A 21,143-nucleotide genomic window follows, 5' to 3' on the forward strand; every position below is an offset into this window, starting at 1 on the left:
CTGTGAATACAGTCCGGAGCAAGCAGACGGAATATCACGTGGCATAGCGTGACAAAGTCTGGTCGCTGCAAGAGCGTCAGCATACCAAGTGGGAGAATTAAAACACATTGGTTTATTCAAAAAAATGTCTGAACTAATCAGGATATGAGCCAGTTGGCTACAGGGATGATCCTCCCAAGAGAGACAGCATATAGTGGTGGACAAGAAAGGCACTCGGTCCAGACATATGGGACGTCCACTCCTCTCATGAAGGGTGGCTTAACTAAAGACAACCGAGACACTGTCTCAGTCTTACCACTCCACAGACATGTCACTCAACAGCTCGCTCACAGCAGTCGTACAGAGGAAGAATCTCGCCAAGATACCATAATAAGTGGAGAAGCCTCCTCTTCATCGCTTCTGTCAAACAAGTTAGCAGGGCTGTAACAATAATCTTGAACTGCCAAACTGACACGTTATACCATCTTCCCACAGGCAGCCTCAGGACTCGCAATGAAGGGAATCCCAAAACACTTGACTGGAGAGGAAGCCCATGCCAAATCAAATGGAGTGTCTGCAGATGAGGCCCACTTGCCCAACTCCTGAGCCCTAGACTTAGTGTAGTTGAGCTGAGCTGCACTGCCCTGAGAGTACTTGTTAACAATCATCCTTGTTGAACCCAGATATGTTTGGTTTTCTAGAAATCAGTTCATATCATCTGCATAACTTACATACTTGATGGATGCCCTACCTGGGAAACGAAGGCCACACATTGAAACCTAGTGATACAGATGAGAGAGCAGGTACTATCACTAACACATAAAGAGATGGCGATAATGGACATTCTTGACGAACACCCTGACAGTTGTTAAACTGGGCGTCAAGTATCCATTCACTAAGAACATGCTCGAAGAAGACGTATAGAAAGTTCGTACATAAGCTGGAGTAAAAACCAAACCTCTCCAGAACGTACCGCTAATATTTGTGGAAACTCAATCAAAGGCCTTACTCTGATTGAGTGACACAAAAATTTTAGGAATGCTCTTGTCCGTGATGTAATGGAACAGGTCATATAGAAGTACCAGGTTTTGATGGATACTTCTTCCTCACACATTTCAATGTCAAGGACAAGACGGCATGACAACACTGAAATGGGGTATACAGGGTTTCAGAAATAATCTTTCCATCCACACTCAAGAGTGATATGGTATGTCATATCTTTGGACTGGGAGAGATCCTTACAGATTAACATAATTAATTTATCCAGCGTACCCGAAGGCATGGACCCACGGGTCAGACAGTAGTTAAAAAAGTCTAATAAAAAGAGGCCCAGTAATATGCCATACATGGTGATAGAATTCCACTGGTAAGCCATCCAGTCCCAGACACTTACCAGATAGCCACCCAAAATTCACTTAGTGTAATGGGTTTCAAAACGTCGTCAGACCGTGATGGATTGAGGGTTGGCAAGAACTGAATGATGTATCGCCAAATATCCTCACCCACAGTCGAAGCCGAATATAGTCAGCTATAGTACTTGAGGCACGTGTTGAGGATGTCAGTAATGTCTGAGAATACCTGACCATTGTCTCTCAACAGATTGGAGATGTGCTTATATTAAGACTTCTCCTGTGCCTTACAGAGTGGAATCATAGTAACATTTATGGGATTAAGCAACTTCATCAGACTAGAAATGCTCGCACCTCAGAATAATTTGGCATATTCCATGTCTACGTCCTTTTTGAGCATGTCAATGTCCACAAGTATCCTCTGGTCCATTGGTCTGCTCATAAGCAACGCCATTAAGGTGTACTGCTTACTACGCAGAGCAAGATTGTGAGTTCTTGAATACTGCATGCCTGCTTGCTTCAGCAAGAAGGCACAGGCTTCCCTGAAGCCACTAACCAGGTCTCACAGAACAGAGGCCTGGACAAAGGTTATTAATCCATTCCCCACCTCGTCCTCAGGGAGTAGAGAGACATTGAGTTTCCACACTCCAGGACCCCAAAAAACAGGGTAAAATCCTGGAATGAGGTGAAAAGGCTTGATGGTCATACGTGAAACGAAACATCACCAACCCAATAGACCGCAGCTCTAGCTCATTCAACTTCAGGCTAGCTGTCATACAGAAATGGTTCAGGCTACAAGATACGCCCTGACCAGTTCAAGTGGTAACAAAAGCATCCCCGTAAACTGCACGCCAGACATCGTGGAAGTCGAAGTTTGGCAACACTGAATGCAGAGGCTGTGCACGCTGATCACCAGAAAGGGGATCTCCCCCAATCTTATTGATGTGGGGATCCAACACACAGTTGAAATCCCCACCAAGGACAATATTGGCTTGCATTATCAAGAACCTGTCCAAAGAAAGAAAAGAACATCTTCAACTCCCTCCCCTGGAAAGGTGCATGGACATTAACAAGCTGGTCTTTACGACCCAAAGAGATGACATTAACGTGCACAACCCGCCCTTCATCATCACTTTGTGATGCGAGGATACTTCCTGAGAAGTTTGGATTCAGGAGAATTCCTACACTTCGTGCATTTTTGAACCAAAGGATCAGAAAGCAGGAACAGGAAAATGATTTACAAAGGAGAAGTGATCCCTTCTAGACGCAAAATGGGTCTCCTGCATAAATATTTCATCAACCCGAAAGTGGTTGAAGAGAGAAAATGCATTGAACTGTTTTCCATGGATACACATTCTGTGGATAGCAGGATAAACCCATCAAAAGCTGTGGAAGGATCGACTTACTGCTTTGGTGTTAGCGAAGGGTCATGTACTCTCTTAAGACTTGTCTGTTCAATAACAGGAACTACAGGGTGGTCATCCAATAGGGATAACTACTGCATTACCGTTGTATGTCCAGGAGATTGAGGGCGTGTCTCAAAACAGTGTCCTCTGCCTCCCCCAATGAACCCAGCAAACTTCGAAGAGGAAGAGATTGCTGGGGGGTACACCACATAAAAATAAGGATGGCATGGGTAGCATCAGAATGGAGCCTTCCACTCTAACCAAAGAGGAGGCCCAGGCCTCCTACTGAACCTACAAAGATGTTCGAGCCTCCTCAGAGGCCCCTATCTCTTCATGACCTAACAGGGGACCCAAACCTCCCTACGACCTGACAAGGGGGCCTGATCTTCCTCAGAGGCCCCAACTACCCCATGACCAGACAAGGGGGCCTGTTCAGACGCTCCAACCCTCTCCCGATCAGGTAAAAAGCCCCGAATCCCACACATGTCTGACTCCTTGCTGGCCAGGGAAGAAGCCTGAACTTCCTCATAGGCTCCACTCCCTCTCGGACCGGCAAAGAGACACCAGCCCTCCTCCCCGCCGATGCCGAGAATCATGTGGAAAGCGGCCGCTCTAGCGGTTTGTGTCCCACGACCTTCGAAGCATATGAGGTCACTCGCCTTGGGCACAGCTAAAACGCGTGATCCTACATAAAGTGTCTACATACGAGACACTTTATCACACAATAGTCACCAGCGTGCCGAGTCTTTTTATCATGTAGTTCACCATGACAGTAAAGTCATTGATCTTGAGAATGTTTGGCACAGGATGTTTCATGGCACAGGATGTTTCATGTTAAAGCACACCCTCCTGTTTCCAGTACTCACCCCAGGGTGAGTCTGGTAGCACTCGTGTTCAATTGTTTGAATCTCCCCATACTGTAGCAGTCCTAATGCAACTGAGTCTGGGGTAGTTTATGGGGCGAGGAACCACATAATCTTTTGTCCCGCCGGTTCAACAGGGTTGGAGGTCCTGTTAAAGGTAAAGTCACCTACGGTCAACAGTTTTTAACAACGGCGAGGATAGACAGTGACGAAAGTGTTGTAAACATTCGAGGACATTACCTCCAAGTTGGCAACACACAGCGTCAATAACCGCTGATGGCAGCGAGTCCGCGGGGACCACAAAACGAATCGACCGCGACCGAACGGAATAGGGCCGGATGGCCGCAACCATGCCGGACAACCTGGAAGGAAAACTCTGCATTAAAATACGTTAAAATACTAACTCGTGAGATGTGTCACGGCCGAAAAGTATTACAACAAAAAACACACGACTACAAATAACAAAATCTAGACAATAATGGAAAATAATAACACACGAACAAACCCAATAACTAAAAACTTGAACTATAAATTACACGGTGGAGAACATGCACAGTTACCTATAGAGAGGCACTACTTAATACATCATCAGTAAAGTGATAATTTAAATAAAACAAAATTCGTGTCAGGTATTTAACACTTTGGATCACAAGACGAGATGCAGAGCAATTGAGGACGCTCAGAAAAGTCGTTCTCTTCGCCCAAAGTGATAGGTTACTGTGACCGTCGTTCATTTATATGCGGCTCAAGGTGTACATCCGCATAAAGTAGTGCCAAGTTCTTAGATGAACTTATTTTTAACTAAACATTTTTAATAATTTTTAATATAAATTATCTGATTTTATTTTCTTTGTATGTATTATAGAATAATTTAATAATTTTATCTAAATTTTTAAAAATTAAATCCATTAGGTATTAATTTTATACTGATACGAAAATTTATGGCTATAATTAATCAGAGGGTGTGATTTACTGTTTGTAACGCAGTCCTTCCTCATGATTTTGTTTATTCATTTAACTTCATTTAGATATAAATTGTTTAATTTCACTAAATATATATATATATATAAAATACCATGATAAACACCAGTAACCCATGCTCTCAAAACCAATTATTACCGCGACAGCTTTGACTATACCAGTCGTAAACAGAGCCGATAGAGACGTTGTTAAAACAGTTATCAGACATTGAGAACAGATATAAACTCCAAATATTTGATGTTTATTCACATGAACTACTTTAATATAGTCGCCACAAAATAAAATACACTCTGAACGAAGGTGTCATTGAACGAAATCAATTTAATTTTAACCCTATCGATAACAACAGCCTGTTTAGGAAACATTAAAAAACACACGTTTGTCAAATAATGACGTAAATCTAACTTTAAATCTCTTGACATTTCCTTGAGAGGGTGGATCTATTAATATCTGTGGCGGTATTGGTTACTGCGCTCGTGGATGTCACCTACTACTACAACTGTTTCAACGGGTTATATATTAAAGTGTTTTAACATACTTATTCAGAACTGTCGACCTCTAGTGAATTGTTTTACAAACAGACAATTTATAAAAGTTTAACAACACAAACAAGGTTTAACCCCATACCCCATATTTTCTTTGGTCAATACTATTAGAAATAAACAAACAGAAAATGACAATAAATACTAACTTTACTGAGAATCAATGGATGTTTTCAAACGAGACTTTAAACTCTGGAAAAAAAATGAAACATTTCAAAGTATTCGAGTTTTGGAAACATTACAAGTTCTTAACGGAAAGTAAATGGATGATATGTTAGTAAATATATACATTAATTAGTAGGCTGACTTCTGGCAGTGAGAAAGTAAGTTAGTACGTCAAACAAACAAATTTTACCAACAAAAGTTCGGCCATGTCCTTCTGGTTCCTGTCTCTCACGTTCTGTCCGTTAACTTCCAGAATCTCATCTCCCTGCATAATTCTTTGACCATGTTGGGCGGCAATACTTCCTGGTTGCTAGGATACGATGAGAATTATCAACAAACATTTATTTGCTTCTTTCTCAGTTTGAACCGAAATTAGTTGCTTGAATTGTCTTCTATAGGTAATTAAATATGTCGACTCGTAGTACAGATCTAAGACTCTGTATTGTTACTGATATGAAACATCTGTCTCAATATACAGTTGGCTGGAATGTTTACATTTTGAATAAAAACAACACACAAGCAAATTAATCAGACGAATATTTAGTTCTTTACTTCTGTAAACTGCAGCGAGTGATATGTTTCTAGAATATATTTACGTACTTAATATTTAAACAGACCTCCAACAAGTATCATGACAACAGTAAAACTTTATGGCTTATCTCCCGCGGCTAACTCGTAGTACATATGTTGTTAAAAAGCTTACGACAAACAAAATAGAACCCTTTAAAAGAATGGAATATTTTTATAATTGGTTTAGACGTAAAAATAAATATAAACATTTTACTGTCAAAACTTGTACTTTTCACGTCGACTCACAAAACTCGCTATTTCTGTTCTGTAACAACTTTAATCAAAAGATTAAACACACCGCTATTTTCACTTCAAAATAATCAAAACCATACCTAAAAAGACTCATCATAATCACATGATTCATCAGTAACTAAATGCGATATTAGACATATCTTAACACACAGAGTAGATTTTTAGAGTGCATGTCCAATCACCTTGTGTACCAGTCAGTAACAAATCGTTCTTTCTTGACGGTATGTTTTATAAAATAGTATATAATATTGTAATGTAAGTATCCGATCATTTTGTGTTCCATTCAGTAACAAATCGTCCTATCTTCAGGGTATGTTTATAACACAGTATATAATATTGTAATGTAAGTATCCAATCATCTTGTGTTCCAGTCGGTAACAAATCGTCCTTTTTTGACGGTATGTTTATAATACAGTATATAATATTGTAATGTAAGTATCCAATCATCTTATGTTCTAGTCAGTAACAAATCGTCCTTTCTTGACGGTATGTTTATAATACAGTTTACGTTATTGTAATGCAAGTATCCAATCATTTTGTGTTCCATTCAGTAACAAATCGTCCTATCTTCAGGGTATGTTTATAACACAGTATATAATATTGTAATGTAAGTATCCAATCATCTTATGTTCTAGTCAGTAACAAATCGTCCTTTCTTGACGGTATGTTTATAATACAGTATATAATATTGTAATGTAAGTATCCGATCATTTTGTGTTCCATTCAGTAACAAATCGTCCTATCTTCAGGGTATGTTTATAACACAGTATATAATATTGTAATGTAAGTATCCAATCATCTTGTGTTCCAGTCGGTAACAAATCGTCCTTTCTTGACGGTATGTTTATAATACAGTATATAATATTGTAATGTAAGTATCCAATCATCTTATGTTCTAGTCAGTAACAAATCGTCCTTTCTTGACGGTATGTTTATAATACAGTATATAATATTGTAATGTAAGTGTCCAATCATCTTATGTTCTAGTCAGTAACAAATCGTCCTTTCTTGATTGTATGTTTTATAATACAGTATACTTTATTGTAATGCAAGTATCCAATCATCTTATGTTCTCGTCAGTAACAAATCGTCCTTTCTTGACGGTATGTTTATAATACAGTATATAATATTGTAATGTAAGTGTCCAATCATCTTATGTTCTAGTCAGTAACAAATCGTCCTTTCCAGATGGTATGTTTTATAATATAGAATATAATATTGTAATGTAAGTATCCAATCATCGTATGTTCTAGTCAGTAACAAATCGTCCTTTCTTGATGGTATGTTTTATAATACAGTATATAATATTGTAATGTAAGTATCCAATCACCTTGTGTTCCAGTCAGTAACAAATCGTCCTTTCTTGATACAGTATATATATTGTAATGTAAGTATCCAATCATCTTGTGTTCCAGTCAGTAACAAATCGTCCTTTCTTGATACAGTATATATATTGTAATGTAAGTATCCAATCACCTTGTGTTCCAGTCAGTAACAAATCGTCCTTTCTTGATACAGTATATATATTGTAATGTAAGTATCCAATCATCGTATGTTCTAGTCAGTAACAAATCGTCCTTTCTTGACGGTGTGTTTTATAATACAGTATATACTATTGTAATGTAAGTATCCAATCATCTTATGTTCTAGTCAGTAACAAATCGTCCTTTCTTGATTGTATGTTTTATAATACAGTATACGTTATTGTAATGCAAGTATCCAATCATCTTATGTTCTCGTCAGTAACAAATCGTCCTTTCTTGACGGTATGTTTATAATACAGTATATAATATTGTAATGTAAGTGTCCAATCATCTTATGTTCTAGTCAGTAAGAAATCGTCCTTTCCAGATGGTATGTTTTATAATATAGAATATAATATTGTAATGTAAGTTTCCAATCATCGTATGTTCTAGTCAGTAACGAATCGTCCTTTCTTGATGGTATGTTTTATAATATAGAATATAATATTGTAATGTAAGTATCCAATCACCTTGTGTTCCAGTCAGTAACAAATCGTCCTTTCATGATACAGTATATAATATTGTAATGTAAGTATCCAATCACCTTGTGTTCCAGTCAGTAACAAATCGTCCTTTCATGATACAGTATATATATTGTAATGTAAGTATCCAATCATCTTGTGTTCCAGTCAGTAACAAATCGTCCTTTCTTGATACAGTATATATATTGTAATGTAAGTATCCAATCACCTTGTGTTCCAGTCAGTAACAAATCGTCCTTTCTTGATACAGTATATATATTGTAATGTAAGTATCGAATCACCTTATGTTCTAGTCAGTAACAAATCGTCCTTTCTTGATACAGTATATATATTGTAATGTAAGTATCCAATCACCTTGTGTTCCAGTCAGTAACAAATCGTCCTTTCTTGATACAGTATATATATTGTAATGTAAGTATCCAATCACCTTGTGTTCCAGTCAGTAACAAATCGTCCTTTCTTGATACAGTATATATATTGTAATGTAAGTATCCAATCACCTTGTGTTCCAGTCAGTAACAAATCGTCCTTTCTTGATACAGTATATATATTGTAATGTAAGTATCCAATCACCTTGTGTTCCAGTCAGTAACAAATCGTCCTTTCTTGATACAGTATATATATTGTAATGTAAGTATCCAATCATCTTGAAAAAGTCAGTACTTTACTGTTTTGATTTAGTAGTGATGACAGATTCACATGATCAAAGTGATGACGTCAAAAAGGTTTTTAAGGTCAGAAGTGGAATGAATCAAGAATTCTGCCCTTGATGCTGTGATTTAGTTACAGAAATATTCCCAAGGTTTTATGTACTTCTATTGTTAAAAATGAAGTACTGACAAATCATACTTACAGTTAATTAGGGACTGTCTATATATTTGTAAAGAGAATTTTAGCAACATTGTTTATAATATTACATCACGTCGAATGACGTACACACAACACTAATTCACAACCGTCTTGACTCCAACAGAGCTGAGCTGTCACGTCAATAAAGTAATTTTCACAGGGAACAGTGATGTAAACCTACTTTATTATTAAGAATAAATGGTTTCTAGAATGTGTTTGACGTATTCGTTTATGTGAATACTCAAAGTACGTGCTGTTCGAAATCTCTGAACGGTGTTAATTTAAAAACGTAAACATCAAAAAAACGCAATGTCTCCCATTAAAGTTCTGCCCCAGTATTATGGAAGTAAAGAAGGCAAAACTTGTGACCAATGTTCAAAGAAAGACCACTCACTAATCGGTTAATAAAATGTTTCTATTTATCAAACATTGAAAAACATCACTGATTTTGAAAAGCTACCTATCTACAGCGTGTAGGAGAATACGTGTGCATCTGGTTTTCTGATTGTAACAGTACTTACTGGCTTACTGATTATAACTATGTAACAAAATGTTTACTTTTTCTTGTTCCTGGACAGAAAGTGTTATTTCCCAACTGCTTATACCTAAAGCAAATGGAAAAGACCTATTTTTCTCTTCAAACTTTGCTTTTGTGACCTGTGAGCTTATAACGAAAACATGATGGGAGACTATATTTGGGGCCGATACGTAAAAGTGATTTACATTACAGTCGCAAATCCCAAAAAACTACTCACTTCTAAACACTTTTGTATAACTTTAGTATAAATACATGTAAATCTTGATTCATATGTTGTTTTATTCAGACCTTATGTAAATGAAAATGTGCAAATTTGCCTGTTTTTACATAGAAAATAGGTTAATTTCTAAATTTCGTTATTCACGTCACACAAACAAAGTTTGAAGGGAATAATGGCCATTTTCTGTATTTCTACAACGTAAGCAATTAAGAAATAACATATAATATCCAGGAACAAGATTTGTGTTATATAGTGTAATTATTATAATTCGGAAGTTGATCCCTACGGTACGCACAACGAAGATAGCTTATTGTATAAAATTAAATAAAAACTTACGAACATTCACATTACTAGCTACTGTCTCTGATCTTGTGTCAAAATTGGGTAAATACGAAACGTTAATATGTTGTGACAGCAGTGAAACAAATTTATAATGCGAATAACTAGCTCACGGCAAGCAACATGAAGTCGCTCTTTGGAAAAGAAGTGGCAAACTAAAGTGATTATGTATTGAAACGGGTGTTTACAGAAAATACGAATTCCTTTACTATTTCAAATATGATTAAATCTAGGAAGCTGTCATAATGTCAAATATATATATACATCTTACACAGGAGGTGCGTGGAACATCATTCCTTGGTTATAAATATGTTCAACCACCAAAATAAAAATATTATTCTTTAACTCAATTAAACCACTAAATGATATATACTGTAAATAATTAATACATTTAACTAGAATAAATCAAATATATGAAAATAAAGAAATAACACATAAAGTAATAAACAAACAACAACGCTTATTCGAGGTGCATCCCACTAACTGAAAATATTACATTACAAATCAGGTTTGATATACACCAGTAAGAAGCATAGAACAGATAGTGCAGTTTGCCCTTAACGACAGCAAACCAGTTGAAAAGAAAAGTATAAAAAATGAAATTCCACACATCACTAACTCATGATGACACCGTCAAAGTTTTTATTTAACCATCAAAATAACAATGTAAATTAACTATTTAATAATTAATTTTGAAAATATAACTGAATGTCTTTTCCTAAAGAGCACTTTAACGACAAAGCCACGCCCAGTTCACTTATAAGGAAAAACAACATTCTTAATATATGTTCAGATATTCTAGGACACAGCGCAGGGGTTATATTTCAGGTAGAATATCGTAAAGATTCTTTGTGGTTAACAAAATATCACTACTTACAACGTATGTGATGAAAACTCCTCTTCCATTACTGAAAAATAAATTGAACTGATTAACAAAACATCATTAATCTAACAGATGAAGATGATGAAGAAGAACACACCATTAATCTAACAGATGAAGATGATGAAGAAGAACACACCATTAATCTAACACATGAAGTTAATGATGAACAACACACCATTAACCTAACACATGAAGTTGATGAAGAAGAACACACCATGAATCTAACAGATGAAGATGATGAAGAACACACCATTAACCTAACACATGAAGATGATGAAGAAGAACACACCATTAACCTAACAGATGAAGATGATGAAGAAGAACACACCATTAATCTAACAGATGAAGATGATGAAGAACACACCATTAACCTAACACATGAAGATGATGAAGAAGAACACACCATTAACCTAACAGATGAAGATGATGAAGAAGAACACACCATTAATCTAACAGATGAAGATGAACACACCATAAACCTAACAGATGAAGATGATGAAGAACACACCATTAATCTAACAGATGAAGATGATGAAGAAGAACACACCATTAACCTAACAGATGAAGTTGATGAAGAAGAACACACCATTAATCTAACAGATGAAGATGAACACACCATTAACCTCACAGATGAAGATGAAGAAGAAGAACAGACCTTTAACCTAACAGATGAAGATGATGAAGAAGAACACACCATTAATCTAACAGATGAAGATGATGAAGATGAGCACACCATTAATCTAACAGATGAAGATGATGAAAAAGAACACACCATTAACCTAACAGATGAAGATGGTGAAGATGAACACACCATTAACCTAACACATGAAGATGTTTAAGATGAACACACAATTAACCTAACAGATGAAGATGATGAAGAAGAACACACCATTAATCTAACAGATGAAGATGATGAAGATGAACACACCATTAATCTAACAGATGAAGATGATGAAGAACACACCATTAATCTAACAGATGAAGATGATGAAGAAGAACACACCATTAACCTAACAGATGAAGATGATGAAGAACACACCATTAATCTAACAGATGAAGATGAACACACCATTAATCTAACAGATGAAGATGATGAAGAACACACCATTAATCTAACAGATGAAGATGATGATGAAGAACACACCATTAATCTAACAGATGAAGATGAACACACCATTAATCTAACAGATGAAGATGAACACACCATTAATCTAACAGATGAAGATGATGAAGAAGAACACGCCATTAACCTAACAGGTGAAGTTGATGAAGAAGAAAACATCATTAATCTAACAGATGAAGATGATGAAGAAGAACACACCATAAGCCTAACAGGTGAAGTTGATGAAGAAGAAAACACCATTAACCTAACAGATGAAGATGATGAAGAAGAACACACCATAAGCCTAACAGGTGAAGTTGATGAAGAAGAAAACACCATTAATCTATCAGATGAAGTTGATGAAGAAGAAAACACCATTAACCTAACAGATGAAGATGATGAAGAAGAACACACCATTAACCTCACAGATGAAGATGATGAAAATGAACACACCATTAACCTAACAGATGAAGATGATGAAAAAGAACACACAATTAACCTAACAAATGAAGATGATGAAGAACACACCATTAATCTAACAGATAAAGATCAACACATCATAAACCTAACAGATGAAGATGATGAAGAACACACCATTAATCTAACAGATGAAGATGATGAAGAAGAACACACCATTAACTTAACAGATGAAGTTGATGAAGAAGAACACACCATTAATCTAACAGATGAAGATGATGAAGATGAACACACCATTAACCTCACAGATGAAGATGAAGAAGAAGGACAGACCATTTACCTAACAGATGAAGATGTTTAAGATGAACACACAATTAACCTAACAGATGAAGATGATGAAGAAGAACACACCATTAACTTAACAGATGAAGTTGATGAAGAAGAACACACCATTAATCTAACAGATGAAGATGATGAAGATGAACACACCATTAACCTCACAGATGAAGATGAAGAAGAAGAACAGACCATTTACCTAACAGATGAAGATGTTTAAGATGAACACACAATTAACCTAACAGATGAAGATGATGAAGAAGAACACACCATTAACCTAACAGATGAAGATGATGAAGATGAACACACCATTAATCTAACAGATGAAGATGATGAAGATGAACACACCATTAACCTCACAGATGAAGATGAAGAAGAAGGACAGACCATTTACCTAACAGATGAAGATGTTTAAGATGAACACACAATTAACCTAACAGATGAAGATGATGAAGAAGAACACACCATTAACTTAACAGATGAAGTTGATGAAGAAGAACACACCATTAATCTAACAGATGAAGATGATGAAGATGAACACACCATTAACCTCACAGATGAAGATGAAGAAGAAGAACAGACCATTTACCTAACAGATGAAGATGTTTAAGATGAACACACAATTAACCTAACAGATGAAGATGATGAAGAAGAACACACCATTAACCTAACAGATGAAGATGATGAAGATGAACACACCATTAATCTAACAGATGAAGATGAACACACCATTAATCTAACAGATGAAGATGAACACACCAAGGAGCTCCGTTATGTAACACAATTTGATAGTCACTTCGATACTCATACCAAGGACCTCCGTTATGCAACACAATTTGATAGTCACTTCGATACTCATACCAAGGAGCTCCGTTATGTAACACAATTTGATAGTAACTTCGATACTCATTCCAAGGAGCTCCATTATGCAACACAATTTGATAGTAACTTCGATACTTATACCAAGAAACTCCGTTATGTAACACAATTTGATAGTAACTTCGATACTCATACCAAGAAACTCCGTTATGTAACACAATTTGATAGTAACTTCGATACTCATTCCAAGGAGCTCCGTTATGTAACACAATTTGATAGTAACTTCAATACTCATACCAAGGAGCTCCGTTATGTAACACAATTTGATAGTCACTTCGATACTCATACCAAGGAACTCCGTTATGTAACATAATTTGATAGTCACTTCGATACTCATACCAAGAAACTCCGTTATGTAACATAATTTGATAGTCCCTTCGATACTCATACCAAGAAACTCCGTTATGTAACACAATTTGATAGTAACTTCGATACTCATACCAAGAAACTCCGTTATGTAACACAATTTGATAGTCACTTCGATCCTCATACCAAGGAACTCCGTTATGTAACATAATTTGATAGTCACTTCGATACTCATACCAAGAAACTCCGTTATGTAACATAATTTGATAGTCCCTTCGATACTCATACCAAGAAACTCCGTTATGTAACACAATTTGATAGTCACTTCGATACTCATACCAAGAAACTCCGTTATGTAACACAATTTGATAGTCACTTCGATACTCATACCAAGGAGCTACGTTGGTATGATGAAGAACACACCATTAATCTAACAGATGAAGATGATGAAGAAGAACATTAAGTGTTTGTATATATATTAACAATCGGGTTTTTATGTGTGTGTGTATATATGTATATATAGATAGGTAGATAGATACACGTGTCTTTGATAAAGCTCTTATGTTGTTCCTAAATTTTAAAATTAACGACATGAATTTTTCTGTTTTTCTTGCGAAGAAAGGCTCAATATATTAAAAGAATTAGGAACTGACAAAAACAGTAACATTGAAACCTCAGTCACGAGCTTAAGATAGTTAAACATCACGTGCAATATGATGAAGCTGATGTGCGTATTTAATTTATAAAACTGATAATTAAACTTCATTATTGCACTTACGTCCTTTGGATGAAACTCATGCCTAATTTGTCTTTCACACTGGTTTTTCGTAGTTCCACCATGATGAACTTGCGAGGAATATCGGACGAGGTTAGCACTGAAATGGGATATTCGTTCAATGAATTTTAAACTAACTTGGCACCTAAATAAGTTACAGATTTGTGTCATACCTGAAAGCTTGCTTCATTTTTCATGCATTTCATTAGGGATGGCTTGAGCCGCTTCCACAAAATTTAACTTCACCTTCCCTTGTCGAATCTTTTATTATTTTTATAATACTGCTGAGATCTCGCTATATCTAACGAATAAACATCCGATCTTTATTTTGTATACAATATTGAATTGCGTTTGTTTATTTTAGAGTCAAACCATACGGGATTATCCGCTGTCTTCACCTCAGACAATAGAACCCTGGACTTCAATGTTGTAAGTCTGTAAACTTACCGCTGTTCTATCGGAAGACAACGAACTACACATCTTATGTGAAATTAACTACTGTCTGTCGCTGGAGTCCTCTGCAGTTGCGAATGATAAAATTCCACTTAGACCTGGCCTGCATTTTATAAGATTTGTCATTGTTTGTTTGTTGTTTTACGAAAACAGAATGGATAATTCATGGCAGCTTAAAAAGATCTGTAGATTGCACAATGTCGAAGAGGACATTAACGTTTAAAGAAAACCTGGTTCATGTTATCCATTCATAAACATTTCATAAAACAGCCAGTTTTTCGTATCTTTTTAAACTTCTATAAACGAAATTAGTAAATTGGTTGCTTTCGTTTTCACTCACAAGAAAAACAAACAGTTTCGTTTACAGTTTTGTATTTCATGGTTACTGAAATAGGTGAAACGGTAGAAACGTTACGGTTACATTGCGCACAACAAAAGATGGATCTATTTAGCACGATTACAACCAAGAATAGTCAGCTATATTCTTAACACTTACTTGCAAAATATATTAAACTGCAGATACGTTTCTACAGATAGATAAGATTTACAGTTAAAACTTTACTCGTTTGTGTGTCAAATTCCTACTAAAGAAACCCGTTTAAATAATTCCTGAAAAGCCTTGTATTACGACGTGTAATGAAATACATATGCTAAAAAGGTCACGTTTGTTTTCGAGCCTCGCGTAGAAATATTAGGGCTATTTGCGCTAGCCGTTCTTAATTTTCAAATGACAAACCAGAAAACAGAGTCAACGCCATCTACCGTCAGTTCTTAACTGCTCTTTTACAAATGAAAAATGGGAATCGACCGTCATTAATTGTTAGCTGTAACAATTCTACACCTTAAAATGCGACGACTTGCAATGAAAAAATTAGAACTCTCGACCCACATATTACCAGTCGAGCACTTTAACCATTAAATCATGTAAGGCCCTTGATTCAGCAAGTACATTATAAATTAAAAACATCACAATACCACCAGAACATGTCAGACCATTGATTCAAAGGTTTGTTTTGAATTTCGCGCAAAGCTACACGATGGCTATCTGTGCTAGCCGTCCCTAATTTAGCAGTGTAAGACTAGAGGGAAGGCAGCTAGTCATCACCACCCACCGCCAACTCTTGGGCTACTTTTTTACCAATGAATAGTGGGATTGACCGTCACATTATAACGCCACCACGGCTGGGAGGGCGAGCATGTTTGGCACGACGGGGATCAGAACCCGCGGCCCTCAGATTACGAGTCGCATGCCTTAACACGCTTGGCCATGCCGGGCCTATCCCATAAGTAATGTCCCATTTTTGGGTTCAGAAAAAGAGAAAGTATTTCAAGCGATTTTAATGTTACTTAATCAATAATGTATGTTCCATTATTATTCATTACTTCCTGCCAACGATTCACAAGCTTCTGAATGTCACTTCTGTAAAATTCATAGGGTTTGTAGGAAAAGAATACAGAGAAAATAGTTTTGACATCTTCATTGGAATAGATGATAATCAGATGTAGCAAGGTCTGGAGAATAAGGAGGATGTGGAAGTTTTTACCAGTCTAGCTCTTCAGTCTTTGCAGATGTAATCCTTGCTGTATGGGGCCATGCATTATCCTGATTTAACACAACACCTTTATGACTGATCAAAGGATGGCTCCTTTCTTTCAGTGCAACATTCAAGCACTCTACCTGTTGATAGTAGAAGTTTGATGAAATCATTACATTGAATGAAAGCAACTCACAGTGAATCACACCAACAATATCTCCCAAACGTTTAGCAAGACTTTCCTAGGGTGGATGTTCATTTCGGGCTGTGCTTTAGCCAGTTTACCTGCAATGAGTCATTGTCTACGGCACTTAACATTTTTATAAAATATCCATTTTTCATCTCCAGTCACTATCTTGCTCAATAAAGGTGAGCTATGTTCAAGATAGAGCAGAGAAGTGCAAATGTGCACTCTTGCTCTAAGGTTGGCTTCTCTCAAATCATGGGGGACCCATTTTCCAAGTTCTAACACCTTTCCAAGCTCTTGCAGATGACAGTGAACTGTTAAATGGGTTAAATCACACTTCTGTACTAGTTCAACTGTTACAGCATAATCTTCATCAAGTGCAGCCAGTAACAAGTCATCATTAAACTCAACAGGACGACCCGAACATGGCGCATCACTTAAGCTGTAGTCACCTGATCTGAACTTCTGAAACCACCTTCGACATTTTCTTTCATTTAGAGACTCTGCACCATAAATACCTTGAATGTTTTGTGTAGTTTCTACCGCACTATTGCTTTTCTTAAACTCATAAAGCATTATATGCCTAATGGGCTCCTCAGACACATCCATCTTTATAAGGGTGTAATTGATTAATGATCTGAAAAAGTGGAGTTGGGTTAGTTTCTATTATTTGTCTGAACATTTCTATACACGTCCTGCTATATATTTTAGTCATTAAAGCCTTATATAAAGAAGAAATGATGATACACTTTCTGTATTAAATTTTTGGACATTACTTTTGGGATGGTTTGATATATACTGGTCGAAACAAATTAGATGTCATCAACTTATTGATAAATATATATAGAAACACCTAAATTATAAAGGGAAACTATTAAATGAAATTAATGTGTTTGTGGGACGACATCACCAGTTACTAATGTGCTCCTCAGACACATCCATCTTCGTAATGGTTATTTGATTAATGATCTGAAAAAGTGTATTGGGTTAGTTTCTTCTATTTGTTTGAACATTTTTATGCATGTTCTACTACATATTTTTGTCATTAAAGCTTTTTACAAAGATAAAAATGATAATGAACTTCCTGTATTAGCTTTTCAGACATCACTTACGGGATGACTTGATATTTGATAAACGTTTATTAATCGGAAAACTACAGATATATGACAAGGAATATTTACAGATTTCGAACATTACAACTAATCAACTTCAGAAAATTAACTTCGGACGTCAGTATTTCTATGAAGGCATGACATATCTTCCTTGATGAAAAATTAGCATATAAATCTTTTAAGGTCAGCTAAGAACAGAACTAGCTAGCTTCCCGTCAAGTGAATTGTACCTGTATATCAACAGAGAATTCATTCGTTCATCATGAACTGCCGCTAAAAGATTCAATTTCAGATCAGATAGAAGACTCAGCACTGTTTACACAGTAGTAAAGCAGATAAAACAATGAATGGAATAAAACTACCACAATGAACAAAGTAGCAAAGCAGACAAAACAATGGAATAAAACTACCACAATGAACAAAGTAGTAAAGCAGATAAAACAATGAATGGAATAAAACTACCACAATGAACAAAGTAGCAAAGCAGACAAAACAATGGAATAAAACTACCACAATGAACAAAGTAGTAAAGCAGATAAAACAATGAATGGAATAAAACTACCACAATGAACAAAGTAGCAAAGCAGACAAAACAATGGAATAAAACTACCACAATGAACAAAGTAGTAAAGCAGACAAAACAATGAATGGAATAAAACTACCACAATGAACAAAGTAGCAAAGCAGACAAAACAATGGAATAAAACTACCACAATGAACAAAGTAGTAAAGCAGATAAAACAATGAATGGAATAAAACTACCACAATGAACACAGTAGTAAAGCAGATAAAACAATGAATGGAATAAAACTACCACAATGAACACAGTAGTAAAGCAGATAAAACAATGAATGGAATAAATCTACCACAATGAACAAAGTAGTAAAGCAGACAAAACAATGGAATAAAACTACCACAATGAACAAAGTAGTAAAGCAGATAAAACAATGGAATAAAACTACCACAATGAACACAGTAGTAAAGCAGATAAAACAATGAATGGAATAAAACTACCACAATGAACACAGTAGTAAAGCAGATAAAACAGGAATGGAATAAAACTACCACAATGAACAAAGTAGTAAAGCAGATAAAACAATGAATGGAATAAAACTACCACAATGAACACAGTAGTAAAGCAGATAAAACAATGAATGGAATAAAACTACCACAATGAACAAAGTAGTAAAGCAGACAAAACAATGGAATAAAACTACCACAATGAACAAAGTAGTAAAGCAGATAAAACAATGGAATAAAACTACCACAATGAACACAGTAGTAAAGCAGATAAAACAATGAATGGAATAAAACTACCACAATGAACACAGTAGTAAAGCAGATAAAACAGGAATGGAATAAAACTACCACAATGAACAAAGTAGTAAAGCAGATAAAACAATGAATGGAATAAAACTACCACAATGAACACAGTAGTAAAGCAGATAAAACAATGAATGGAATAAAACTACCACAATGAACAAAGTAGTAAAGCAGATAAAACAATGAATGGAATAAAACTACCACAATGAACAAAGTAGTAAAGCAGATAAAACAATGAATGGAATAAAACTACCACAATGAACACAGTAGTAAAGCAGATAAAACAATGAATGGAATAAAACTACCACAATGAACAAAGTAGTAAACCTGATATCAACATAAATTAACAGAAGAAAATAATACATGAAGCTAAAAAGTTAAGCATAATAATAGGAGAAAATATAACAGCAGAAGAAAACTTGCTGCAAATGCAGAAAACTAAATAAAATTAATAATAGAAGCAAATCGAATAGTGGAATGAAGCAACGTGTGAGCGCAGACAGCCCTCGTGTAGCTTTGCGCGAAATTCAAAACAAAACAACGTTTGAAATATAAAAAATTAAACATAATAAAAGGTAAAATGTTTAGCCACAAAGAGCTATTTATAATAAAAAATAAGCGTATTGATTTTCTAGAATGTTTGAGGTTGATCTAAGAGTTCGTAAGATCACCTTTCGTTACGTAAAAACTCAGACTTACATTATTTTGAACTTTAATCCAAACAGTACTTGTAGCAATTCTTAGAAAAAATATTACCTCAGACTTACATTATTTTGAACTTTAATCCAAACAGTACTTGTAGCAATTCTTATAAAAAATGTTACCTCAGACTTACATTATTTTGAACTTTAATCCAAACAGTACTTGTAGTAATTCTTATAATAAAATATTACTACGTTCTGTGTAAATTCTCATTTTATCTATCCTCGACTCCCTATAAAACAAAATTACTGAAAGAATTGAAATAGACAAAGGCTCAAAAGTAATGATGGCGGGAGGCAACGCTAAGCCTGACTTTGGAACCAGACATATAAAAGTTTGAATTAACAGTTGCTAAGATTATGTAAAAGCTTAGACTGCTAAATAACTTACTCTGGTGAGTTGTAAATAAGGTTTGGGGATTTTCTCTAACAACCAACAGTCGAACGGGCGATGCTGCCTCGCGTAACAGCTTCACAGCCTCTTTGAAGGAGATGTCCGCAGTGACATGTCGTTCACCTAGAAAATCCGTAGGAGACAAAAAAAAATGTTGTATTTTTTTCATTTAAAATCGTGCTGGAATAAACTTTGAAACTAATAAAATGATTCGACTTACAGCCAACAAAACATCTCCCCTCTTTAGACGGCCATCTTGGAAAGCTGCACCATAGCGAAGAACATCTGTTACAACTATGGCCTCCTATAAGATAAGATGTGAGCTATTAAATAACAATTATTATTGTATTAGACTCACGACAAGTTCTATTGATAAGCTGCTTTCTTACTAAAGATCTTAAACTGTTTATTCTCAAGCGAATAATTTACTTGTAAAACAAATTCTGATCTATAACGTAGAGTTAATATTTAAAACAAGCCATATAACGTTTAATTAAATCTAGTTATGCCATTCAATTATAAATCTATAGTTTTGTTTTATTTAATACAGGCCCTGCATAGTTTGGTAATTAGAGCTCCTAACTCGCAATCTGTAGGCCACGGCTTCGAAACCGCGTTTCTGAACGTGCTTGCCCTTTCAGTTATGGGGTTTACAGAGCCACAGTCAATCCCACTACTCTCT

The 21,143-nt window shown here is 35.7% G+C and overlaps 1 pseudogene across 1 annotated transcript in view; it reads right to left on the reverse strand.

The window, feature by feature from the left end:
* LOC143248477 (multiple PDZ domain protein-like) overlaps window positions 1-21,143 on the reverse strand; it is a 115,410-nt pseudogene that overhangs the window by 51,387 nt on the left and 42,880 nt on the right. Inside the window, exons 4-8 of the transcript XR_013026998.1 lie at window positions 20,682-20,765; window positions 20,459-20,584; window positions 14,760-14,856; window positions 10,936-10,966; window positions 5,476-5,595 (exon numbers count right to left, since the gene is read on the reverse strand). The product of XR_013026998.1 is annotated as a multiple PDZ domain protein-like (transcript). The remainder of the gene's footprint in view (window positions 1-5,475; window positions 5,596-10,935; window positions 10,967-14,759; window positions 14,857-20,458; window positions 20,585-20,681; window positions 20,766-21,143) is intronic.

This window comes from Tachypleus tridentatus, chromosome 4 (assembly GCF_004210375.1).
Source record: "Tachypleus tridentatus isolate NWPU-2018 chromosome 4, ASM421037v1, whole genome shotgun sequence".
In the NCBI taxonomy this organism is placed as follows: Eukaryota; Metazoa; Arthropoda; class Merostomata; order Xiphosura; family Limulidae; genus Tachypleus; species Tachypleus tridentatus.